General features: G+C 41.0%; 1 long non-coding RNA gene across 2 annotated transcripts in view; it reads left to right on the top strand.

The window, feature by feature from the left end:
* The window catches only part of LOC113880911, a 129,821-nt gene extending 107,001 nt beyond the window's left edge, over positions 1-22,820 (top strand). Inside the window, exons 3-4 of one of the 2 annotated variants that reach the window (XR_003507872.1) lie at positions 11,040-11,186; positions 16,992-22,820. This is a non-coding gene — a long non-coding RNA (uncharacterized LOC113880911). Of the gene's footprint in view, positions 1-11,034; positions 11,187-16,991 lie in introns of both variants that reach the window. The other variant, XR_003507873.1, reaches the window with a different exon arrangement.
* The last annotated feature ends 5,038 nt before the right edge of the window (positions 22,821-27,858 follow it).

Here is a 27,858-nt window from a genome sequence, read left to right on the forward strand (position 1 = left end):
CCAGATGCTGAATTCATTAGTAGATGCCTTTAGGAGAGTTTTCAGAAGCACAGTATTATAAGATTGGGACCCAAAGTTGAATGAGAAATAGAAAGCAAAAACAGATTGCATTATTCATCCTCGAAAGGTCATACTTCCTGCCTGCAGAAGTAACTGGAGTTTTAATTTGGTCACATCGTACAGGAGCTATGCGGATGCCATGAGACTCTTGATATCTACCCTTGCTACTGCACCACAGTTTCCTCTCATTGCTGTCTTGTCAGACTCAATCTTTTCTTTTTCATTATCGTCCTTGGTTATTTGACAATGCTTGTCATTCCCCCTTCTCAGAGTCATGTCCTCTCTTGCCTTCCGTGATATCGTATATCAGTGCCTCACTCTATGTTGTTGTGTAACAAATAAGCCCCAGACCAAGTGGCTTAAACAACTCATATTTCTCATCTCATGGTTTCTGAGGGTCAGAAAGCCAGGCACAGCTTTAGAGGGTCTTCTGTTTTAGGTTCCCTCATAGGCCGTGGTCAAGGAGCTGGTGGGAGCCACAGTGCTCCCAGCTAGCCTGGGTCTGCTTCCAAGCTCATTGTCTGGTTGTTGGCAGGCTGTGGGTCCTGTGGGTGGTCAGATAGACACTTCCAGGCGTCACTGGTTGAGCACTGCAGACAGCCCTCAGTTCTACACACAAGCTCACATAGGAAGCCACATCAGAGCGAACCAGGGGGAGAGCCACAGCATAACAAAGTCATAGTCTTTTGTCACTCAGCCATGGCAGCAACATCCCACTACTTCTGCTGTATTCTATTTGTTTGTAGGGAATCACCAGACCCAGCCCACACCCCAAAGGAGGGGACTGCATAGGGTGTGAAGAGTGGGAGGCAGGGACTATTTGTGGCCATCTCAGAACACTGCCAACCACAGAAGTCATGAGCACCATCTTTTTATTAGCATCACATCCTATACATCAAGATGCCCAGTGAAGGATGACCATGTTGGCATCACACCCCTGCTCCCCTATCTCTCCTGCTGCCTTGGGTCCACCCCAAGAAGATGGAGCAATTACTATGACATTAGGCATTAAAAAAATGAAATGTCCCTCCCACACCCTACTCCACACACACACTTTTTCAAATACTGGGAAGCCACACTAATTTTCTAAATCCCAAGTCTGATCACCTCTTGCTCAAAACCTTTCAGTGGGTTCCCAATGTCCTTAACATGTCCTTATCATGGCTTTGGAGGCCTTCCATGGCAGACCCAGACTGCCGCCTCTAAACTCATGTCTCTCCATGTTCCTCTCTCCTTTGACATTTCAGCCACACTTCCTTTGTTTCAGTTCTTTTAGCTTGCCATCTTTGCTCTCACTACTCTGGGCCTTTGCTGAATATACTTCCTCACTTCAAGTCTGTCACCCCAAGAAATGGGATTCCTTTCTCTTATCTGTTACCTCCTTGAGGGCAGAGATCACACCTGTAAGCGTATCACTCCATCCTCAGTAGCCAGCACAGTGTATGGCGGCAGAGAGCAGCCACCAGGGAGAGACTGAAACCTATGGAAGATGATGTTAAGTTTTCCCTGACATCACCCCGTAAGTAGATGGACTGTGGGCCTTGATGGAGGGCCGTTACTGCTTCCCAGCAGCTGCCTCCCAACTCTACTTCATAGTGGGATGTCCTCCTTCAGAAGAGAAAGAGGTGACATCATTCATACCTGCATGGCACTGCCTTTTAATAGCAGCCAAATGCATGAATAAGCATTTATGTCAAGTGCCTTCAGGTATTCTGATATGTGTTTCTGAATGAACAAATGATGTAAAAGATCCAAATACAGAGAAGACCCATCAGTCTTGCAAATGACATTAGCCAGCATTCATGAACTATTTAAGGTAGGTCAGGCATGTTACTAGGTGTTTCACAGGTAATAGTCCCTCATTTAATATTTACAACAGCACCATGAGTAGATGGGATTATTCCTGTACCACCAGTGAGGAAAATGAGGCTCACAGAGGCCTAGTTACCTGTCCCCAGTCATACAGATAATAAGTAAGCTGAATTGGGACAAAATAATGATAAAGCCAACTACTGTTATCTAAGCTTTTACTACAAACTAACCTTTTACTAGTACTTGATATGAGTTCTCTTACTTAACATTCCTAGTAACCCCTTTTAATGGGTACTGTCAGAATCCCTAAACAAGAGATAAAGAAACTGAAATTCAGAAAATTTAAGAATACTGTTGTGATTCCTCAGCTAGAAAAAGGCAGAACTAAGATCAGGACATGCTTTATTACAGTGATTTTGTTCTTTTTTTTTTTTTTTGATGTAGATCATTTTTAAAGTCCTTATTGAATTTGTTACAATACTGTTTCTATTTCATGTTTTGATTTTTTGTCGAACAGGTATGTAGGATCTTAGCTCCCCAGCCAGGGATCAAACCCAAACACCCTGAATTGGAAGGTGAGGTCTTAGACACTGGACCACCAGGGAAGTCCCTATTACACTGACATTTTAACAAAGACTTTCATTTCCAAATATGAAATGCATCAGTATGTTAAGACTATAAGCTGGTAACTGCAGCCAAGGTTAGCTACTTTCTTCTTAAAGGTAGAAAAGTAGTAGTAAAGTCGCTCAGTCATGTCCGACTCTTTGCGACCCCATGGACTGTGGCCTACCAGGCTTCTCCGTCCATGGGATTTTCCAGGCAAGAATACTGGACTGGGTTGCCATTTCCTTCTCCAAGACAGAAAAGGCTAATGTAAATGTTTAAGAGGCTCAAAAACATCACTTTAACAAAAACTTAAAATATGTCTTGCCATGAGTTTTACATGTAGTTGATAGAAAAATTAAGATTAATTTAAAGCCAGATATTAACATGTGCCGAAGGATTGATGTTTCCGAATTGTAGTGCTGGAAAAGACTCTTGAGAGTCCTTCAGACTGCAAGGCGATTAAACCAGTCAATCCTAAAGGAAATCACCCCTGAATATTTATTGGAAGAACTGATGCTGAAGCTAAAGCTCCAATACCTTGGCCACCTGATACAAAGAGCCGACTAATTGGAAAAGACCCTGATGCTGGGGAAAATTGAAGGCAAAGGGAGGAGGGGCAGCAAAGAATGAGATGGTTAGGTAGCATCACCAACTGAATGGACATGAATTGGAGCAAACTCTGGGAGACAGTGAAGGACAGGGGAGCCTCGTGTGCTGCAGTCCATGGGGTCGCAAGAGACAGACACAACTTAGAGACTGAATAACATTAACTCGCTACTCACTTGCATGTTATTCAAGAAAAGAAAAACCTGTCATGTTCTGTTTTTGAAATGCTTTGTTGAAATGGTTTGTTTTTATTTCCCATTGTCTTGTAGACAATTATTAAAATGTAAGGCAGGATTTTACTTTTCCAGCCTGGCTTCTCACTTGTGTCGTGAGTGTGATGGCACAGACAGGAACTCCTCAAAATACCATGATGCTCTGTGGTTTTCTACTGTCATGTGTTAGGCCTGCCTGGTGCCCCAGCTTGGGCTGTAATCGCTCCATAAACCACCCACCCAGGCCACTGTGCCAACTGCAAAGCACAAGCAAAACATGTCCCTCTGATGCTGAGATGTTTGAAAGCTGTTGGGTGCTTGTGCAAGGAAGGGACATAAACTCTCTGGGTTCCAAAATTAATTACCAGGTTGAGTCCCTGCTGCATAACTCATCTGCAACGTTTTCCAAGCTTTCCTGGAGTTATGAAGTCCAGAGATTTTAAAAGCAGACATCAGCATCAGCTGAAAGGCCCATAAGATATACACTCCCAGGGCCCATCACAGACCTACAGACCCCAGGCCTGGGGCCTAGGTACCTGACTGCAGAACAGGTCAGAAGTGGTCCTACTCCATCTGCTTTCTAGAAGAGCCACACTTCACAAGGCCCCGAAATTTGCCACCTTCCCCTCTTATAAACTGGATAATGCTCTGTAGCCAGTTGGTGATTAAGAATAAGCAAGTTCAGCCTGAAGAATAGTAGGAGTATTTCACATTTCTTTGGAGACTTTTATCATTTATCCACACTGTTACAGGTCAGGGCCTACTGCCTATTTCCCTTGATTCAACTAAAATGCAGATTTTTTTCCAGACTCCACTTATAAACGCCTTTAAAAAAAAAAACTGAAGTATAGTTGATTTACAATGTTGCATTGATTTCTAATGTACAGCAAAGTGAACCAGTTATGTGTATGCTTAGTCACTCAGTCATGTCTGACTCTTTGCAACCTCACGGACTGTACCCTGTCAGGCTCATCTGTCCATGAGGATTCTCCAGGCAAGAATACTGGAGTGGGTTGCCATGCCCTCCTCCAGGGGATCTTCCCAACACAGGGGTTGAACCCAGGTCTCCCACATAGCAAGCAGATTCTTTATCATCTGAGCCATCAGGGAAGCCCTGAAGCACTTATACATATAACTGTATATCCTTTTTCATATTCTTTTCCATTATGGTTTATCACAGGATATTGAGTATGCTATACAGTGGGACCTTGTTTACCTGTTTTATATATAGTAGTTTGTATGTGCTAATCCCCAAATCCTAATTTATCCCACCCCTACCCTCTTCCCCCAGTAATCAAAAGTTTGTTTTCTATGTTGATGAGTATGTTTCTGTTTCATAAATACATTTGTGTCATAGTTAGATTGTACATATTAGTGATATCTATATTTATCTTTTTCTTTCTCACTTATTTCATTTAGTGTATGATAATCTCTATCTCCATATCTGTTGCTGCAAATGACATTATCTCATTCTTTATTGTGGCTGAATAATATTCCATATATACACACACACACACACACACATATATATATATCTCACATCTTCTTTATTCATGTATTTGTCGATGGACATTAGGTTGCTGTCATGTCTTGACTACTGTAAATAGCATTGCAGCAAACACTGAAGTGCATGTATTTTTAAAAATTAGAGTTTTCTTGGGGTATATGCCCTGGAGTGGAACTACAGGATTGTATAGTAACTCTACTTTTAGTTTTTTAAGGAACTCCATACTGTTCTCAACAGTGACTGCTCCAGTTTACATTCACACCAACAGTGTAGGAGGGTTCCCTTTTCTCTACATCCTCTCCAGCATTTGTAATTTGAAGACTTTTTGATGATGGGCATACTGACTGGTGTGAGGTGGGACCTCATTGTAGATAAACTCCCTTTTTGAACATTAAATATAAGATGATGATGATATGTATAGCCATTTATGGGACACTAGCTGTGTGCTTTATATATGTTATCTCCAATCAGAGTAACTCTACAAGGTACATTTTATTCTCTCTAACTTGCACATAAGGAAATCAAAGCTCAGAGAGATCAAGTAACTTGTCCAAAGATGTCCATCCAGTAAACGGCAGAACCAAGATTTGAATCCAGATCATTTTAACTCCAGAACCCAAGTTCTTTCCATTCCCCATTAGCTGGGTCATCTTGGGCAAGTACTTAACTTCTCAATCCCTTAATTTTTCCACCTGTGCAAAGAGGGACACAGAAGTACTTAACCCAGAGTGTGTTGCTTAGATTAAAAGAAGTAATTCATGTAAAACATTTAGTACAGTAGCCTTAGCTACCACCAGAGTTGGTTTTTTCTTCTAACTTTTTTTCAGGGTTTCTCAAACGTATCTTAGAGGGCATTTACGCCATCTGGATACATAGTGGCAAATAATTTCAGTGTGGGCTGCAAGAGACATCTACCTCTCAGTTCTTCTCAGTGCTCATTCACAGGTTAGAGGGTCTGAGTAGTTCCACAGTAAAGAATCGGGTTTCGCTCTTCCCCAAGCTGGAAGACACAGATACCTAAATCACTGAATTTTCACCTAATATTTTGGTCCTACCAAGAAAGAAAGGGGTCTTTTACGCCTGATTTGGAATGGAATTGCTTTGATAATCTCACCCTCCGCCAGCGTGGGGAAAAGGCCCTACTGGAGAAACACCATTAAGAAGGACTTGCTTTGATACCGGCTGTTAATCCCATGGCCCAGCTTGACATTGTCTCTTAGCAACGTCCTGTCCTTTTCCCCTTTTCATTCTTGTGCCTCTAATGACACTTCCTCTCCTCTGGTTTCTCTTCAGGCTTTCATGGGCCCCTTTAAGCCTCGTTTACCCAGAGAGAAGCTGGAGCTGAAGGCCCAGCGCACATATTTATGTTAATAGTACCAAGGGGAGGAACAGCCTGTTCTGGGAGCTGCTTTCCAACCATCACATAAATCAGTCAGGGGAAAAAAAAAGTTACTGTTTTCACAAAGACAGTGCTAGAGTGGAGCAGCAGGTCTTGGCAAGGCATCATGCACACACACACACCCTCCGTAATGTCCACCTCATTCATCAGGAAGCAGTGGTAGAGGTGGGAGTCATGGGTGCAGAGGATTTCCAAGTCAGAAGGGATCTTTGAGGTCGTCTAGTGCTAAAGCACAAGGAAACATCTAGTAAATGCCTCTGTCCAGGTCCTTTCCCCAGAGATTCTGGTGCTGTTGTTGGGAGGTGGGGCATAGGAGAGATTCTGAAAGCTTTCCAGGTGATGCTCATGTGCATGAGGGCTGGAGTACTGATGTCATCACAGATCAAGCAGGGACTTAGTGGTACAGCAGGGGCCTGACACACATCTGCATTTCCTTCCATGATGTCATGTTGTCACTGAGCTCTGGGGAAGTGTGGCAGAAATACTAGATATTGATGATTTGAGTCATGTATCCCAATCATTTGGGATGCCCTTTCGAACTTACTTTTGCCCCTCCTTGGATGACAGAGGATGAGATGGTTGGACGGTATTACCGCCTTAATGGACATGAGTTTGGGTAAACTCCGGGAGTTGGTGATGGACAGGGAGGCCTGGTGTGCTGCGGTTCATGGGGTCACAGAGTCGGACACAACTGAGTGACTGAACTGAACTGTGCCTTTGCTCTACCTGGACCAACTGAATCAGAATCTCTCAATGGAACATAGCACATACATTCTAATAGAAATCTTAGTAGAAATTTTGATCTATATTCCAGTCTGAAAAAACACTAACCTGACAAACCACTCATTTCCGAGTTAGAAAAACTAGGGTTCAAATCCTGGGTCCATCAAATAACTAATGTGTTCTATGGTCAAGTTATGTGACCTTTCTGAGCCTCAGCTTCTTCATCTGCAAAATGGGACTACACAGGAACTCTCACTCATTCTTCAGTGTTGTGGTTCAAAAGCCATTTCTCCTTGGAAGTCAGGGCTGACCTTTCTGACCAGTCCAGGCACCCATCCACCCAAGGTATAGCCTCACAAAGAGCACGGGAAACTTCTCCTTTGTAACACTGACCACAATTCACCAACTGAGTAGAGTGAGACTGAACACATGGTGTTTGAATAGGTGAATAAATCATTAATAATGATTAAACACATGTGTAACGGATTACTCACTCTCAGTCTCCACCACCAGTATCTACGTTCAGTGAGATATAAGGGGTTGAACTATCTTGTTCAAGGCTACATTCATGGTGCCTGGTGTGAGGCTTCTTCACTCAACACACTGAGTAAAACAAAGGGCTGAATATAGGACTGGACAAGTGACCGATACATATGGAGTCACTGGCTCACAGTGGTCATGCAACAAACATCAGCTGTCTTAAAATTATCTTCAGAGAGGCCCAATATCTTACCCATAGACACACAGCAGAGTTGAAACCTGAACTCAGTCCTCTGGACTGCCAGCCTCATTTTCATCCATTATGTCAATCAGCCTTACTTTTCACACTTGAAGAGAGGGCCTCTAGGAAATAATGGCAGGCTGGCTTTGCCCACTAGAGTGAGCCGGAAACCCACAGCTTCTTGCATACTCCCAACCTTCACTGAAGCAATCCACACACATGCACACTCATCTGCTGATGACTATTGGCATGGTGCTCCTTGGTCCTCTCTTGAGAAGGTTTTGGGTCAAAAGCTCCTTGAGGACAGAAACTGTGATTTTGGCTCCCCTCACACAATAGGCCCATAGGAAGTCTATTCTTTGCTAATGACAGATTCAAGGGACAACACTGTTTTGATCTCAGCATCAGTCAAGCTATATGCATTGTGGGGCCAAATACCTGTGATGATTTCCAAATTTCCCCATAGGCCATCATGCTATCTGAGGTTTAGGGGCAGTTGACCCTTAGAGGGTCACATAGAGGGGGCAGAATTCACATCATTGTCTGCTTATGCACTATTGGGGAAGGGAGTTTCAGAATAAGACCAGGGTGACTATTTTGAGGAACCACTCTGGATGACCCCTTGTCTGTCTGCACTAGCATGGGTATCAAGAACTCTTCAAAATTTCATTTTAGTAGATTTCATTTACTTAAAAGTTCTATACACTACCATATGTAAATTACATAGCCAGTGGGAATTTGCTGTATGACTCAGGGAGCTCAAACAGATGCTCTGTGACAACCTAGAGGGGTGGGATAGGGTGAGAAGTGGGAGGGAAGTTCAAAATGGAGGGGACATATGTCTACCTACGACTGATTCATGTTGAGGTATGGCAGAAACCAACACAATACTGTAAAGCAATTATCCTTCAATTAAAAAAAATTTTTTTTAAAACAGCTTCTATGACCCAGATCCTGTGCCAAGTGCTTTATAGATACAATCTCATTTACTTGTTTTGATTCTGAGAGATTGTAATCATTGTCATTATCTTACACAAATGGAAACTGAGACCGGGAATAATTTGCTACAGGTCACAAGCACCAGTGCAAGCCAAGCCCAGCACTGGAACCAGGTCTAACTAATGATTCCAGGGCACTATGTGCCATGTTTTCCAGCTGCAAAAAATATACAGTTAGCACTCCATACCTGCGAGCTTCTCATCAGGGGACACAGAGGGCCAACCGTGTATTCATTGTACTATGCCATTCTATATAAGGGACTTAGTATCCACCAACCTTGGTATCCAAGGGACTCCTGGAAGCAACTCTCTGGGGATACCAAGGAATGATCATATTACAGACAAAGCTCTATGTCCTTCTGGGACTTAGTTTCTGTCAGGAGGAGACAAACCATAAATAATAAATCTAATCACCAAGAAAAGTAATAGTGCTTTAAATAAAAGTGCTGGAGAGGGTACAGAGAAAAGGAAACTCTTCTAGACTGTTGGTGGGAACATAAGTTGGAGCAGCCACCAGGGAAAACAGCATCCAGGTTCCTTAAAAAATTAAAAATATAGTTGCCGTAAGATCCAACAATTTCATTCCTGGCCACGTATCTGGACAAAGCTGTCATTCAAAAAATAAATGCAACCCTATTTTCATAGCAGCACTACTCACAATGTCTAAGACATGGAAACAACATAAATGTCCATTGAGAAATGAATGGATAAAGAAGACGTGATACAGATATAGGTAGATATAATAGAATATTGCTATTACTAAGTCACTTCAGTCATGTCCGACTCTGTGTGACCCCATAGACGGCAGCCCACCAGGCTCCCCCATCCCTGGGATTCTCCAGGCAAGAACACTGGAGTGGGTTGCCATTTCCTTCTCCAATGCATGAAAGTGAAAAGTGAAAGTGAAAAGTGAAAGTGAAGTCACTCAGTCATGTTCGACCCTCAGCGACCCCATGGACTGCAGCCTTCCAGGCTCCTCCATCCATGGGATTTTCCAGGCAAGAGTACTGGAGTGGGGTGCCATTGCCTTTAACCATAAAAAAGAATGATATAATGCCACTTGCAATAACATGGTTAGACATAGAGAGTATCATACTAAGTGAAGTAAGTCAGAAAGAGAAAGATAAATATCATAAGATACCACTTATATGTGGAACCTAAAATAAAACACAAATGAAGTTATTCATGAAACAGAAACAGACTCACAGACACAGAGATCAGACTGTGGTTGCTCAGTAGGGGAAGTAAGGATAAGGGCTTTTGGACCAGCAGATGAAAACTATTACATATAGGATGAACAGACAACAAACTCCTACTGAATAGCAGAGGAAACTATATTCAATATTCCAAGATTAAAAAATGAAGAAGAAAATGGAAAGGATAGATAGATAGATAATGTATAACTGAATCACTTTGCTGTACAGCAGAAACTAACACATTATAAGTCAACTATACTTCAATAAAAATTGTTTTTTCCAATTTTTATTTTATTTTTAAAATAAATTTATTCATTTTAATTGGAGGCTAATTACAATATTGTAGTGGTTTCAACTATACTTCAATGAAATTTTTTTAAAAGAAAGTGATGGTACTCTAAAAACTGGGGTAGTAAAGAAAGAAAGGGAGTGGTTGGAGGTATATGGGGAAGGGAGGCTGTGATACAGGTTTGCAATTTAAAATAGGGTGATTAGGACAGGTCTCAGTGATGAAGTCACATATTAGAAAAGAAGAAAAAGAGTCTAAGTTATATACCATGTTCATTATGCCTCCCTAAAATGAATGGATATACAAAACAGTGAATGTGACCACTATTGATGAAGCACCTGATGTGCGTCAAGGGCTGTGCCAACCATTTTATCTGCAATGTCTCACTGAATCCTCATAATGACTCTATAAGATGAAGATCATATCCATTTTTCAGATGAGGAAACCGAGACTCAGAGACTATAAAAAATACTGTCCAGAATGATTGGGTTAATAAGTGATAGGGCTGGCATTTGAATTCAGCTCCTCCAGCTCCAGGCCACTGCCCTTTTGATGACCAAAATGCTGATGATGTTATATTTTATTTCTACATGGTTTTGAAATTCATTGTTTTGTCGTTGGAACATTTAGATGTAGAGAAGCAGTCCCCAAAGAGCCATTTGCAAATGTCAGAAAATGCACGCTTTCCGGAAGCTCCCCAGGAAGGCTGCTCTTTCATGGAGGAATAGTGGTACCCTGGGCGTTAGAGGCCAGAGGTTGAGCATCTTTTTAGGGTGTGTTAGAGGAAACCATTTATAAACTTAACAGAGCTTTGTTCTTGACTTGGCAAGCTTGGCTGTCATAAGTGATTCCCGTATTAAGTCTGACGTCATGCCCTCACACTGCACTTTATCTTTCCTCTCGAGATCAGGAGCTCAGTGGTCTAAAAGGACTTGACGTGTGGAATGAAGGTCTCCTAGCCCACAATGTATTCAGTCCTCCCCACTACCCAGCCTCACAAGGATACCAATGCAGCCGTGTCAAGTGACATTCATTTGGAAGTCTGTGAACAAAAGAGGTGGGTCACTTGAGTGCCTTTGGTCACTCAGTAACAAATCTACCAAGACAGTGAAATGACTAATGTGTGAGTGCTCTGAAAATTTAGGGGCACCATGGAAATACACTTGAAAGAGAATGAGGAAGTGGAGAAGGATGCCTGAATCCATTCTTTCTGGGAGACCCGGGTTTCACAGCCTCAGTCTACCCTTTGACCCTAAGCCAACTCAAAAGTATAGATTCTGTCATTTACATCCATTGCATATACATGTATTGAATGTATATGTGTAACAATGACAACTAGTATTTAACATATTTTTTATGTTTTGAAAGCACTGCGGATGGGTATTGACTTGTTTATTCTCATTCAAGTGACATAACCCAGTGAATGTGATGTGGTGATTTAAATCTCTTTTGGTAAATGCAGAAACTGAAGCAACAAAAGTTCAATGACTTGACAAGGTCAGGGCTGGCGAATGATGGGGAGTGTAGGTGAAGTCCAGGTACCCTGAATCAGATACTCAACTTTCCTCTCTGACAGGGGAAGGGTGTTTGGTACCAGATTCATCCAGAAAAAGAATAGTAGGATCACACTCTGCCTGTCTCTCTCTTCTTCCTGTATCCCTGTTTACTCAGCATCTCTCCCCTCTCCTCTCTCCTCTCTCTCTTCCCCTTCCCCTCTTTCTTCCCCTTCTTCTCCTTCCTCTGTTTCAACTTGGAGTTTGGTTTATTCCAGGGTGTTTCTGTGTTGTTCAGTCATTCAATCGTGTCTGACTCTTTGTGACCCCATGAACTGTAACCCACCAGGCTCTTCTGTCCATGGGATTTCCCAAGCAAGAATACTGGAGTGGGTTGCCATTTCCTTCTCCATACTCCAGGATGAAATATGCAGAAAACCATCATTATAATGTGGACTCACCTATGGCATGATCCTGTGGCAGGGACCCCAAGAGGGATACTGTAATTGGATTTTTATAAATTACTCCAGAGCTCTGAGTTGGCGGCATGCCCTGGTGCCTTATTGAAGCTAAAACTGTCATTGGGAACAGCATCGAGGATGGTGTCCCATGACCACATAGGCTCACACAGAGCGAGTGATGATCCAGGTCATGCAGAGTCAAGGCCAAATCCAGAGTCCAAACCCAGAGTCCCTCAGGGCCCTTACTGGTGACTCCTTTACATTCATCACACTCTGTCCAGTGTCTTTCTCCCCCTGTAACTGGGTGATGTAGGATGTAAGGACCACAAGGACTGTGTCTGCCTTGTTAACCACTATCCACTGCACAGTGCCAGGTGCTGGGTAAGCCCTCAGACACGTGGAGAGTAAGTAAATGAATGAACAAGTGATGGGTTGATGCAATAACAATAGCTTAACATTCTCCCCAGCTCACTTCTGGTTAGAAAGAAGATTCTAATGAGGGCTGCATCTTAATCTCAGAATTTCCAGAGAAGGAGTTCCCTGGAAGGCTCATTCTAGAGTGAGTGTGGTAAGGATGGCATCTTTCCAGCATTTCTGAAATGGCATCAGCATATGCCCTGGCATTAAATTAGTCTCATCCCCAAGACCAAGAGTGATCAGACCTCAAAAAACAGTTGAGGAAGCCAAGGAAAAAGGCAGCTGGGGTTTGACTTTACCCCACCCAGACGTCCCCTCTGTGAGCCTCTGGTTATTCTATCCTGAATGCAAGGTGAACGTGTAGAGGTCTGGAGTCACGGCCTAGGAGGCCAAGTTCTCGTGGGACAATAAAAATCTGAAACAACTGCCGGCCCTGCTGGGTCCGTCTGTTATTGGAATTAAGCTCCCCATTTCATTTCATTCAAACTGAAGAAATTTTCTGGCAGGGTGTCAGGTTTCAAACAGAAATGTCAGCCAAGGGCTCATGAGGCCAAAGTCTGATCAGAACAAACTTGAATCAGTTGATGCACTAGGTAAAAACTCATAGTAGTCTGGTGGGCCTTTCTGTTAAATAGTCCTCATTTGCATGTTCAGGACTAAAAACCTGCAAGGAGCTATGTATAAAAACAACGTCTGAGGCCAATATGACTTCTATACAAAGTGAGCACACATCTATAGATGAATATGAAGGGCCCACTACATTGATTTTCTTCCCCAGTAGAGGACCAGAAAAGAATTTGAACATATTCTCAGGTCCAGTGTAAACCCTGATCTTTGACCCAATGAAAACTAACCCTATTAATAATTATAATAATAATCTTTGTTGAATAGTAGATGCTAGGGTCTGTGCTGTGTTTATTGATCAATTAATTTATTAATCAATTAATTCTCTTGATGATTCTACAAAGTAAGTCTTATTCTGATAGAAAATAAAACAGAGGAACAGAGGTTCACAAACACATCCTGGTTTGCAAACCAGCAAAGATCAGGATTGAAAGTTGGTAAGTTCACCCCCAGACTCTCTGCGCTTAATGTTCGTCAGGAACAGGTTGGGTAATGAACCCAACATGCAGGAATATAAACTGGATGCTTATTGCAGATTTAGTTGTAATTTCATACCCTGTACAGGATATTTTTCAGAACTCAGATCCCACTTTGGTAGCAAAGATAGATAAGCCAAATAGTCCAGTCTCCAAATGATTTAGTTTTATATCAGTACACTAGACAGGTCAAAATTCTGCTTGTCCCCTGGGATGTTGAAGAAATATTTAAATCACTTCTTTATACCCTAAGCGTGTAGGCAGAGATATAATCAGAGATTGTATGGGATTCCTATAGTCCTGAAGTAAAGAAGGCAATGGCACCCCACTCCAGTACTCTTGCCTGGAAAATCCCATGGACGGAGGAGCCTGGTGGGCTTCAGTCCCTGGGGTCGCGGAGAGTCGGACACAACTGAGCGAGTTCATTTTCACTTTTCCCTTTCATGCGTTGGAGAAGGAAATGGCAACCCACTCCAGTGTTCTTGCCTGGAGAATCCCAGGGACGGGGGAGCCAGGTGGGCCGCCGTCTCTGCGGTCGCACAGAGTCGGACACGACTGAAGTGACTTAGCAGCAGCAGCAGCAGCATAGTCCTGAAGACCACAATAATGTATAATATGGCCATAAGTAAGTGCCTTGATGGGGGTTGACGGATTTCATCCACCCACTAAATTGTTTTAGACTATACACTTGCTCTTTGCAGGCGTATAGTCTAGGCTTGAATCAAACCCTAACCTAAAGCAACAAACACATGGCTAGATGCCCAACTCCAGTAATATGGATAGGAATACAAACTAAATGACATTTTTCACGTATCATTTTGGCAAAAATTTCAAAATTTGATATTATCAATCATAGCAGTGGTAAGGAGAAGCAGGTTAGTATCTGCTTATGACACTGAATTGGGTTGCCAGTCCAGGTTCGATGCACGATGCTGGATGCTTGGGGCTGGTGCACTGGGACGGCCCAGAGGGATGGTATAGGGAGGGAGGAGGGAGGAGGGTTCGGGATGGGGAACACATGTATACCTGTGGTGGATTCATTTTGATATTTGGCAAAACTAATACAATTATGTAAAGTTTAAAAATAAAATAAAATTAGAAAAAAAAATGTATACCACCTGTGAGTCAATAAGTCCCTTTTACATATCTACCATCAAGAAACATTTATACATATTCATAAGAATGCTCATTACACCATCATTTGTGGTACCAAAAATTTAGAGATGGCTGAAATGTAACAATCCATATCATGGAATGTTACACAGTGCAAAAAAGATATACCTTCTCTATATACTGACCAACAAAAATGCTTGGCATACCCTTAACTTAAAAAATTCATAAAGCATGGTATAATCCAATAATATTATCACACATACACACACAAAACCAATGTATTTTTAAAAAAAAGGAAGGGAAAGGCACACATCAGAACCAGAGATTAGATTACCTCTGGGGAAGCTCCAAGGTTGGAGAGCAATGGCCATGAGGACCATCCATCATTCATACATTCTATGGATACTGTCTAGCACCTTCTAGGCCAGGCATTGGTGCTGCTTTGTGATCAACAGAATAGACAAAGATCCTTGCAACCATGACACCTACATCCTAGCAGTATTGTTTTGTGAGGTATGTTTATAGGATGAGACTGTATGGCTTCCCTGGTGGTTCAGACAGTAAAGAATCTGCCTGCAATGCAAGAGACCCAGGTTCAATCCCCAGGTTGGGAAGATCCCCTGGAGAAGGGAATAGCTACCCACTCCAGCATTCTTGTGTGGAGGATCCCATGGACAGAGGAGCCTGGTGGGCTACAGGGGTTGCAAAGAGTCAGACACGACTGAGTGACTAACACTTTTACACTTTCACTTTCTGTAAATAAAAATAAGTAAAAATAAAAGCAAATTAAAGGACAGATTTTTATATTAATGAAATGTCAAGTGACTATTTTGGCTTTTGAGAGTCCTTGCAAACTGTCTCAATCGTAAATGCTTATTGGTAACTGTCATGTGGCTACCATATTCCTCAAATAGTCCTCTTTTGACAGCTGGCACAGAGTGGTACATTGACAGTCTCTCTAGCACAAGAACTTGCATAAAGTTGGTTCATTTCCCTTCTCATCATCTTTTGAGAGTATCATTAGGCATTAAACTCTGTATGTGTTAGTTGCTCAGTCATGTCCAACTCTTTATGACCCCATAACCTAACCCTGCCAGGCTTCTCTGTCTGTGGGATTCTTCAGGCAAGAATACTGGAGTGGGTTGCCATTTCATTCTCCAGGGGATCTTCCTGACCCAGGGATTGAACTCAGGTCTCCTACATTGCAGGCAGACTCTTTACGGTTTGAGCCACCAGGGAAGCCCAAGAAGAAAGGCTTCCCTGACCAGGAATTGGACTAGGCCATGGCCCTGAGAGCACCTAATCCTAACCACTAGATCATCAGAGAGCGTGAGTCAACTCCAATTCTATTATATATATATTCACCAAAAGACATGTACAGAAATGGTCTTAGCACTACTAGTCATAAAAGCCCCAAACTGGAAATGATCTAAATGTCTACCAGCTGTTGAAAATATATGCAATGTACTATACTCACGGGAAAGAATGTTACACGTAAATTAAAATCAGTGCATTAAGACTACACAGAGACTTCCTTACTGCTCCAGTGGCTAAGACTCCACACTCCCAATGCAGGGCACCCAGGTCCAATCCCTGGTCAGGGAACTAGACCCCACATGCCACAGCTACGACCTGGCACAGTCAAATAAATAAAACTATATGCAAATATGTGAATGAATCTCACCAACATAGAGCTGAAGGAAGCCAGGTGCAAGAATAACACACTATATAATTCCATTTATATGACCTTTAATAATAGGCAAAAACAAGACATGATATTAGAAGGCAGGATAGTGGTTACCCTTGGGAGGGAGCAGAGGTACAGTACATTATAGAGGCTTTGGGAAGTATTAGGATTGCTTAGCTTCTTGCTCAGGGTGCTGGTTATGTGGTTATATGGGTATCTCAGTTTAAGAAAATCTGTTGAGTTTCACAGTGATGATTTGCCTTTTCTGTAAGTATACTGTATTTGTACCAATAGTTTACCCACCCCTCCCCCCCCCCAAAAAAAAAACAAAATTAAAACATAAAACCCTAAAATCCAATCTGTGTTGTTTGAATCTCATATTTGGCAAGTCATACACATTTTCCAGGCTTCAGTCTCAGCCTGTAAGATGGGAGGGGGATTTGTTAGCGGATATGTATGGGGCCTTCCAGCTGTATCACCTGTGTATCCAACAATCAATTTCTGGAAGAAGGGGAAATGAGAATGAGGCTTGGGTCACTTGTTCTTTGAAATTATAGAAGACTTACGATATCATATGTGTCCCATTTTCAGGACATTTGTTGTAAACTGAAGATACAAGCAATGAGCAAGGGAAATCCTGCCTTCCAGGAAAATGCACGTAGCTGATTCCTTCCCAATTTGTGTGAATATGCCAAATGCTGCTTCTGCCAAGCCTCTTGGTGTGATGAATTCACAGACCCTGCAATGGGAAAGTCAGCAGCTGTAGAGGTGGGGCTATTCCTGGTAGGAAGGAGGCAGCTACCATGCTTGCGCCTGCTGACCGGACTGCTGTTTCAATAGGAACTTCCTCTCCAGGGGAGTTGGTTCATAATTTTCCTCTTACTACTACTGGAAGTCCTATAATGGCCATATCACAGCCTGTACCCATTCACAACAGGAAATTCTGACAATCCTGTCTGACAATCTGCAGACAATCTTGGCACGAGAAGAGGAAAAGTCCAGTCTTGTGTGTCAGCTTCTATATTAGAACCAGAACAATCATTTTTATGGTATAGACCATGTTGTCACCTTCACAAGTGATGTTGGGCTCCAAAAAGGAAAATGTACTCTAGTGAAGTTCAAGTGTGATGTCTGCAAGCAGGGACCCCAGAGAAGGCAACACTTTGAGGACCCTGAACAAAAACGCTGTGGTGACTCTAAATCCAAGGAAAGGCGCTTTGATAGTGGGAGACGGTTTCTGGTGCATGAGTTCCTTGTACAGTATTATCCTACGTGTTCAGGACAGCGGGGCCCCGTGGGAACTACGGGTCCTCACAGGCATGCTGAAGTTAGCAACTAACCACTCACAAAATCTGATAGGCATCTTACATCCTCTAGCTTGGTTTTTCTCAGACAAGCAGAGGTAAAGGGCCCGTTCTGTTGTTTGATTTGATTTTGTTTGGTTATTTATTTCTAATCACTCACTGGTCAATACATTTATAAAAACAATAAACAGGATTAAAAGTAGAATAAAGAGATAGGCAAAATATAGGTTCAATTCTTGCTTATTATTTTCAATAGACGTTATTCTGTCCAGTGGCTAGGAAAGTTCGTACATGTTCCCTCCTGAGCTGGGCACTGGTCAAAGAGATGCTTTTAGTTTATGAAAATGTGTTGAGCTGTATACAATGTCTGTACAACATGGTGAACTGCTGGTAGTCTGTGGATTTTAGAATTGCTGCTCCATGGAGGTTTTCTCACCCTTCTTTGGGAGTAAGTAGTTAACACAATGCCCCAAAATAGAGGAAAGGGCCAGGGAACAGGATATTGTGATAAGGATGGAGACCCAAGAGAATGGGAGAACAGTTAGGAAAGTAGATTTGTCTTAAAAAAAAAAAAATCACGATTGTAGTGATGAAGTAAGTTTTGGTGATGAAGAAAGGAACCTGCTATTTTTAGAGGAGTAGGACCAAGTGACACGAGTAAATAACCAGAGTAATTATGCAGAAGGAGGCCCAGAGATCTCTACTTATGGTATTCAGCCAATCCAGATGCTAATCAACACATATGGATCATGTCAGATATTAAAGTTCTCATTTGGGTCAACCAGGGGACACGGGGCAGGAAAAGTGTCGCTTCTCTCCACTCATTTTCTACTCACACATGGCAGATGGAAAACCGATTTTTACAAAAACAATTTTGCTGTTTCACCAAATGCCAAATATAAGGACTCATGTCAATAACATCGCTGTTCATGATTCTTGAAGGCAAATTTAGAATTAGGGATAATTACCAAGAAACATGAAGAGAACAGGCTATAAAACAATTTATATAAAGTCACAGGAATAATGTTTCACTGAAGCCAGCCAACCATTTTTGTACTGTTTTGGTATTTTGGAAAAAAGAGAGATTTTAGTAGGTAAGACAAAAGGCTGAAATTCTACAAGTATTTTAGTTTCCAGTCCAGGACAGCTGTTGGGTGATATCACCCATTGTGAGAATAGCCATGCGTGGAGGGAATTAGCAGATGAAAAGCCAGCAAACTCGACAAGGGGTATGTAAACGTGCTTTCTCAGTCTCTTTCGATTCTCCTTACAGAGGCACACACCTAAAAGTGAAGTTACATGTGTGGATGTTTATATGAAACAGAAGAGACACAAGAAAGGGTCTGAGACATGAAAAACGGTGGAGGAAGATAAACATTTCAAGATTCATATCACACTGCTGCTGCCCCGATTCAGAGAGTCTCTAAGGAAATAGCCAGAAGGGCTGCTCAACACTCTGCTTCCTTCCAAGGAATAAAGAGTTTGCTACGAGCCAAGGAAGTGCCCAGAAAATGCCAATTTATGTCACACTAATATCTTTCTTAAAGCTGAACATGGACTTCAGAAATGTAAACTTTTGGCTCCAGTGAGCACAGCCAGCCTGGAGGGATTGATATTAGGTTCTTCTGAAGGACTGAGGGAAATTTGAGAAGAGATCAAATTAGACACCCAGTAATTAGAAAATGTACTGACACCAGAGTTTTATTCACAAGAGTGGTGGGGTCAACTTTTCCATGGCCCCTGATGTGAACTCAGAAAAATGGCAACCTGAAAACAGTGTTTGGAAATGATTTCACTGGAGACAGACAGACACAGCAAAAGCTGGAAGGAAAGGGAATAAGAGACAAACTAAAGTGAGATTCTGTAATTGAGAAGACCTGCGGGAACTAGCAGAAAAAGTTTCCTGCCACAGACAAAACAACCTTCAAAGGCTACCTTCCTTCTCTCGTTGCTGGGGTAAAGTTGCTTTTGGAATAACCACCAATGCATTATACATATTTAAAACTCTCCTCTCTGGGTTTATAATTTTTACAGAGACAGCTTCCTGCCAACGTAAGTTGTGAATGTAAGATGATGCTCCTTTGTGGGGTTGTAAAGACAATCTAAGAACAAGTGATTTCAGAGTCACAAACTTCACAGCTGGGGAGCATTTCCATTGCCTAATGCACTTTCCCTTGAAGCTTTCATTGTTTCGCTCTTACCCAGTGGTGTCATTATTTGACTTACCTCATCGGGGAAATCATTGTTTAAAAACTGAATATAAACGGTGAAATAGTTTTGTACTTATCTTTTCCAGGATAATAGCTTCCCTCCCCCCCTTACCAGTTCCCGCCACAGAAGGGTTAGGCCCCTGTGGGTGATGAATTGTTCCAAAGAGTTTGACAGTTCCAGGGAGAGAAATGAGAGTAAAAATAACTAGCTGATTACCAATAGGAAGCAAATTGGCCACTTGAGAATTCAGTGGCTAGAAAGATGACAAATGAGAAAAAGAAAATCCTCATCAAGAGATGAGGCTTTCTGATTAGACCAAGTGCTTTCCACGCCTCTCCCTCCCTGCTGTGTGATGATGTACATCCGATTGGACATCGTTTTGTATCAGGGGCAGTCACTTCCAAATGGGTGTTTGGAAGACTTTGAAGTATTTCATTATAACCAGGAGGCATTCAGAGGCTGGGCAAGTAAAATGGAAGATGCTCTATCTTGGGCTGTGGAATGTACATTTATAGAAGGAACCCACGTCTGATTGGTTTGGTCTGGCTTTTTATTCCATCACCCCGTAAGGCAAGCTTCCAAGATTTTCTGGACTCTGGAAGAAAATAAAAGTGAGAGTGTTCTTGGCCGAGGAAATGCACATTCAAGGCAGATTCAAGGGTTTCAATATGTGGATAGACTGGGTTTTCTCTGTTAAGAGTCAACTACTAAAAATAGAAATAATTTGGGAATCCTTTAAAGAGAGGCCATTTTTGCTAGTCCTCATTTGAATAAATCCATAAAGTGAAAGAGGGTATATAATGATCTGTAGACATGCTAGCTGTCCTCAAAAACCATAAATGTATCAGTGGTATTAAGTCATTTGTGCATGAAGAGATAAAACATTAACCATTAGCCTCCAACTGGGCACAGCCATAAGAGTTGTAGAAAGTAAGAAGAGAAACGGGAATTTTGAGTTAGGTAATCAGAATAGAATTCAGGGAGGAAGGGTGATAAGATGCAGGCCTTGAAGGATGAATATAACTATAGCGAATTTCTGGGTGGGAACTGTTTGAATGGATAACAGCACTATTTTTTTTTTTTAATGGTTTGTTAAAAAGTGACTGCAAGTGGTTTGTCTTGAGTAAAGGGGTTTGGAAAGATGAACTGGGATGTAGGTTTCCCACGTATGCATGGGCCTTCCATACCAGGCACAGGTGGGTTTGATCTTAGGAGCAGTGGAGGAACATGAGTGGTTCTGAGTAGAGTTAGAACTGTTTTAGAGGTGTGTTATCCCTGTCAATGAAAAGAAAAGGCAGAAGAATGTTCTCTGGAGCTTTACCAATAGGTCAGATTAAAAGATAAGGCCACCATTTTTATTCTTTTTCAGTTTTGACACCTGTGCTGTGGAAGAGAAGAATGCATAACACAGTGCTTGGCACATAGAAGGGCTCAACCAATACTGCTGAATAAGCCTGAAGTTTCTCCAAATCACAGTATTATCATTTCCTAGAATAGCTGAGGAAGACCTGAGGTTGCCTCAGCCCTCTCAAGAGGTACCAATGAATGATTTGAAGAAGACCAGATTAGGAGTTATAAGAACTTGAGAATTTAAATTGACCTTCATGGGTCTGTATTATCTCAGTTAAGAAGACAAAGGTAAGTTTTGTGAATGAACTCTAATAGCAGAAAGCTTTTTGTGTATATTTTTGGAGAGAGAGCCATGTGTACCTTGAGTTGAGTGCTTGGAGGACTCTGTGATCCAACTCAAGGTTAAGAACCTAGGAATTGCATTCCCTTTAGAAAACAAGAGACTGTGATTCTGAGAGTCCGAGGATGATTTTGCTCTCTGGAAGGCCAGCTGGGACATCTGGAACTATAGCTCTGCCAATCTTGTCACCTTGGAGGCCTGTGACTGATTGTTTTGACTGAAAGGAGGAGGAAAGGATTTTGTTTCTAAATGTCAACCCAGCCTCAGATTCCCCAGCAATTTAAGGAGTATTATTGATCTTATCAGGCATGCTGGGGTGTAATTGACCATCGGAAAGAGACAAATCATTGAAAGACACTTGCCCTCAACAGAAAGTGACATTGGCAAAGTGTAACCTCTGACACAACCTTTTTTTTGTAGAATTTTTTTTCCATTTCTGCTTCCTTTCATAACGGCCTCTGTCATAGGGTTACTGGAAAGAATAACTCGTTAATGGTGGGGGAAAAGTACTTGGGAAGATGATATACTTTGGCACTTAAGTCTATTGTTCAAAAACAATACGAAATAATATTTTTGTTGAATGGACATGTTTAGTAGGTGCTCTGACTTGGGGACTTGTCAATAGTGATATGATGCTATTTGCCAGAAATATGAGCAGTTAAAAAAATGTTATCTTTCTCTAGAAGCTATTTTCAGTGTAAAATTCCAGCATGGAAAGCTAGTTCTTGCAATTTTTAATGAGGCAGGACTCTTAATAATGATTTTTGGCTTAATGTGTTAATGAGTAGAGATCTGAGGGATAAAGGACTTACAATGTAATAAGGAAACTCAAAGAAAGATTAGGCTCTAATAAAAATAAATAGTTTTAAAATTGATTTTAATAAATTCAACTCTGTTTCCTTTAATTTATACCAAAAAGCAATGCACTGTGGTAAGCTGATTATATCATTGATAAAAGAAAGAGTGGACATTATATTTTAATATAATATTAATAAGTTACAAATGCCAACTTACAAGAAGAAATCATATATAGGAAAGAATATATATTCTTGGTGAGAAAAAAAAATGTTACCTATGAATGTAAGTAAATTTATTTTCACTTTTTGAATAGCAGCTGTCAGGTTTAATTGAAAAGCTGATTAGTTACACAGAAAAACATCTAAAATGGCAATACTATGGATAATGGCAATAAAGTTTAAGAGTAACTTTTCTTTCGATTGTTCTGCCCTACTGATGTCTTCTACTTTTCCAAGTAGTAATGATGATCCTTATTCTTCATTGAAAGTATGAAAGTATTAGTTGCTCAGTTGTATTCAACTCTTTGCAACCCCGTGGACTATAGCCCACCAGGCTCCTTTGTCCATGAAATTCTCCAGGCAAGGATACTGGAATGGATTGCCAATCCCTTTTCCTGGGGATCCTCCCAACTCAGGGATCAAACCCAGGTCTCCCACACTGCAGGCAGATTCTTTACCATCTGAACCACCAGGGAAGCCTATAGGCAACTTAAACTGAGAGAAGTCAATTTCCTCTAAGAAATTTCTTTAAGAAATCCAGTTTACTTCACTGAGAGTGTTATATGGAGAATACTGTCAATGACAAGATCACTCTATTTCATACCTAACTACTCTGCTGCTGCTGCTAAGTCGCTTCAGTCGTGTCCGACTTTGTGCGAGCCCATAGATGGCAGCCCACCAGGCTCCCCCGTCCCCTGGGATTCTCCAGGCAAGAACACTGGAGTGGGTTGCCATTTCCTTCTCCAATGCATGAAAGTGAAAAGTGAAAGTGAAGTTGCTCAGTCATCTAACTACTCTACTGCTATTGCTGCTGCTAAGTCACTTCAGTCGTGTTCGACTCTGTGCGACCCCATAGACGGCAGCCCAGTAGGCTCCTCTGTCCCTGGGATTCTCCAGGCAAGAACACTGGAGTGGGTTGCCATTTTCTTCTCCAATGCATGAAAGGGAAAAGTGAAAGTGAAGTCGCTCAGTCATGCCCAACTCTTCGCGACTGCAGCCTACCAGGCTCCTCCATCCATGGGATTTTCCAGGCAAGGGTACTGGAGTGGGGTGCCATTGCCTTCTCCGCTAACTACTCTAAACTTGTCCAAAAAGAGAACCCTTCATGTACTGTTGGTGGGAATATACGTTTGTGTAGCCACTATGGGAAACATTCCTTAAAAATTAAAAATAGAGTTGCCATATGATCCAGCAATCCCACTCCTGGACATACATCCAGACAAAACTATAATTCAAAAAGATATGTGTACTCCTAGTTCACTGTAACACTATTCACAAAAGCCAAGACATAGGAACAACCTAAACGTCCACTAACAGATGAGAGGATAAAGACGATGTGATACACATATACAACGGAATACTTCTCAGCCACAAAAAATAACAAAATAATGCCATTTGCAGCAACATATATGCAACTAGAGATTATCATACTAAGTGAAGTAAGTCAGAAGGAGAAAAACAAATATCATATGTCACTTACATGTAGAATCTAAAATATGCTACAACTGAAACTATGAAACAGAAACCGACTCACAGACATAGAGAACAGATTTACGGTTGCCATGAGTGGAGAGGGATGGAGGAGGAACGGAGTAGTAGTTTGGGGTTATTAGATGCAAACTATTACATATAGAATATAAAGAAGGTCCTACTGTATACCAGAGGTAGCTATATTCAATACCCTGGGTTAATGGAAAGAATATTTTTAAAATGTATATATGTGTATAACTGGGTCACTTTGCTGTACAGTAGAAATTAACACAACATTGCAAATCAATTATACTTCAATTAAATACATGAATAAATAGATTTGTCTATATCTTAAAAATCTCTTCAACATGAAAACAGAGACTTCTACCCCAGATATAATTTTCTTTCTTCCACTGAAAATAATTTTTTAAAAAATGTACTCAGAATCACCCAAATCTCTGTCTTCCACTGAGCATAGTAAACTCTTTCCAGTTGCCTGGAAATGAAAACTATGAGTTAAACTCTAACTCCAGAGTCCAGTGCAATGCCATAAGCTAGTGTATGTTCTGAGTAATATAACAGTATTATATCCTGTTTATATATATAATATATTTATACATATTATATTTTATTTATATATTATATATTTATTATATATTTATATTTAATATATAAATATATTGTTTTTATTATTAACATATTTTCTATAAATACATATAAAATATATTTATATATCATTTATATTTTATATTTTATTTATATAATATATATTATATAAATAAAATAATATATTATATAAATGTAATTTTATATTATAAATATAATATTATATATATATTTATTTTTATATTTTATATCCAATATATACTGATCTTACAGTATCAGCAACAGGAAGTGCCCAATGAAAACTTGCTAAATAAAACTGAAAAATGGCCCAAACTGAAGTCACTCTGCATTTGCAAATTGTGCTGGACTCTATGCTTGGGACCCCAGTACGGGTCCTGTGGTTTCCCAAACCACCTAATCTCCTGTATCATTGCCCATATTCTGAGAAGAGTTGTCTCAATGGTACTATGATTTTGATATCTTATTTCAAAAGTGATTTTTATCTCTTATTCCAAAAATCTAATTCATATAATAGATTTTTTAAAAACATACTGACCAGATTCTACCTGGGTAACACTGGGATCAGATTCTCATCATAGTGAACACCAAGGAGACAGTTATGAAGAATATAAACTAAGCTTATCCACACTGAATTCTCATTGACATCCTGAGGACAAGAGGGTCTGACTAGATGGCTTACCCAAGTAAACAACATATAAGGGTATTTATTAAATGCCTTTAGACATTTTAAGTTATAACATATTTAAATGCCAACAAACATTTTTTTCTGGGTACGATAGGATCACTGGCATTTTCATGTCAAGACCATGGTTGTATGTTAGCCCCATGCTGCTGCTAAGTCGCTTCAGTCGTGCCCGACTCTGTGCAACCCCATAGACGGCAGCCCACCAGGCTCCCCCGTCCCTGGGATTCTCCAGGCAAGAACACTGGAGTGGGTTGCCATTTCCTTCTCCAATGCATGAAAGTGAAAAGTGAAAGTGAAGTCGCTCAGTTGTGTCCGCCTCTTATCGACCCCACGGACTGCAGCCTACTAGGCTGCTCCATCCATGGGATTTGCCAGTCAAGAGTACTGGAGTGGGAATTCCCTGTTGGCTCAGATGGTAAAGTATATGCCTGCAATGCAGGAGACCCAGGTGCAATTCCAGGGTTGGGAAGATCCCCTGGAGAAGGAGATGGCTACCCACTCCAGTATTCTTGGCTGGAGAACTCCACAGACAGAGGAGCCTGGCAGGCTATACAGGCCATGGGGTCACAAAGAGTTGGACACAACTGAGTAACACTTTCATCTTTCAGATGCTAAGTAATCCTATATTATAGTTATAATTGCTGCTGGAAACTGGAAATTTTGTGATGGCTCTTCTTTGGCATCTGAAACATACTGTGGTGTTTTTACTGGACTCTACAAAATTGCTGCTTTTTTACCCATAGAGGTAAGTTCCCACTGCATAAGTTTTATGTCTTGAAAGTTTTATGGTGCCCTCAAAAGATGGAACAGAGACCATGGATTCTAAACCAATTTGATGGGCTCCTGAAATACAGGTAAGCTCATTTATTCCTAGTAATTATACCCCCAGTCTGAGTGTCTCCCTCAGAGAATTTCACTTCACAGATGATGAAACCAAAATTGCAGAAAGTTAAAGTCACCTACAAAGACATGATGAATATCAAATCAACCCAATTTGTATCATTGATTTAAAATCTTGACAACTTACTATCAGGGTCCCAAGCTGGCTACACCCCTACAATACTACAGCAGAGCTCTCAAAACAACAAAAGACAGTATGTGAGAAGGAAAAAGTAAGACAAAGCATCTCTAGGACTGCTGTATGGGAAGCGGTGCTTGTCGACATACACACGTGACCTTTTAAGTCTCAACTCTGTTACTATGTTTCTCTGACTTTGGGAAGTCACTGTTCAGTCTTTCCTTATTTGTCAAACTGGGGCAGGAAAAAGAGTGAGTGGATCAGTTCAACTGCATGTGTTCTTAGGGCTGATGCTGAAGGATTCTAAAGTGTGTACTTGTATGATATCATGATCTATAAAAGCCTGGAAAATTATTATAGCTTGGGAGTCTCCTTTTCATGATCCTTCCCCTCTCTCCTACCTCTAAACTTGAAAATTGCCAAAGTTCCACCCAAGCTCTCTCTTCTTCTCTAGCACTACTTTTTCCTTGGGTGGTCTCACCCATTTCCAGAACTTGTTTTAAAGTCTATTTTATCTGCTATTAGTATAGCTATTTCAAGTTGCTTACAGTTGCTATTTTCATGGTGTATCTTTTTTCATCCTTTTGCTTTCAAGCTGTTTGTATCTTTGAATCTAAAATGCCTCCTGTACACAGCAAATAGTCAGATCATGTTACTTTTTCAACCTAATCTGATAATCTGCCTTTCAGTTGGACTGTGTGATGATCCATATTTTAGTATCATCCATAAACCGTATTACTAATATGGTTGAATTTACATCTGACAGTTTGCTTTTGGTTTTATGTCTCAAATCTCTCTGTTCTTCTGTTTCTCTTTTACTGCGTTCATTTGTATTTAATGGATATTTCCTAGGTGGAGGACTAGAGGCCCTATTCTTTCTGAATAAAGGTCCTGCAACACAGGACTTTTGAAGAAAGATGAAAAATGCTGGCAGCCTGCCCCTCACATGGTGATTCTGAAGATATAGCTGGCTCAAACGTCAAAGACTCTCACTGTTCTTACTAAGATTTACTAAATTTACTTGAATGAATATTGCTCTAATTGCTGTTTGCCCTTAGGAAAGTTATCAGAGACTATATACAATTTTCTTTAGTTAAATGGTCACTGGGGAGAATGTTTGCTGTGTTTCTAAATCCATCATTCTAGAGGTTAATCTCTTATCCAACCTCTTAAATATCGTCTATGAGCTAATGATGCCTGTGTGTCTATTGCCAGCCCAGGCTTTCATCTGGATACCAGACTTCCATCTCTAGCAGACCGCTTGTCATCAAGTAGATATAGTTAGTTTTTCTCAAAAAGGTTCTTTATAGATCTTTTTTATTTTAGTAAATAAACCTACCACTGACCTAGTTAATCAAGTAAAAACCCTGAGCATCAGCTTGGATGCCTCCCTCATCGACCACATGTAATCCATCAGCAAGTCCCATGGGTTCTTTC

Source organism: Bos indicus x Bos taurus, chromosome 22 (assembly GCF_003369695.1).
Source record: "Bos indicus x Bos taurus breed Angus x Brahman F1 hybrid chromosome 22, Bos_hybrid_MaternalHap_v2.0, whole genome shotgun sequence".
Lineage (NCBI taxonomy): Eukaryota > Metazoa > Chordata > Mammalia > Artiodactyla > Bovidae > Bos > Bos indicus x Bos taurus.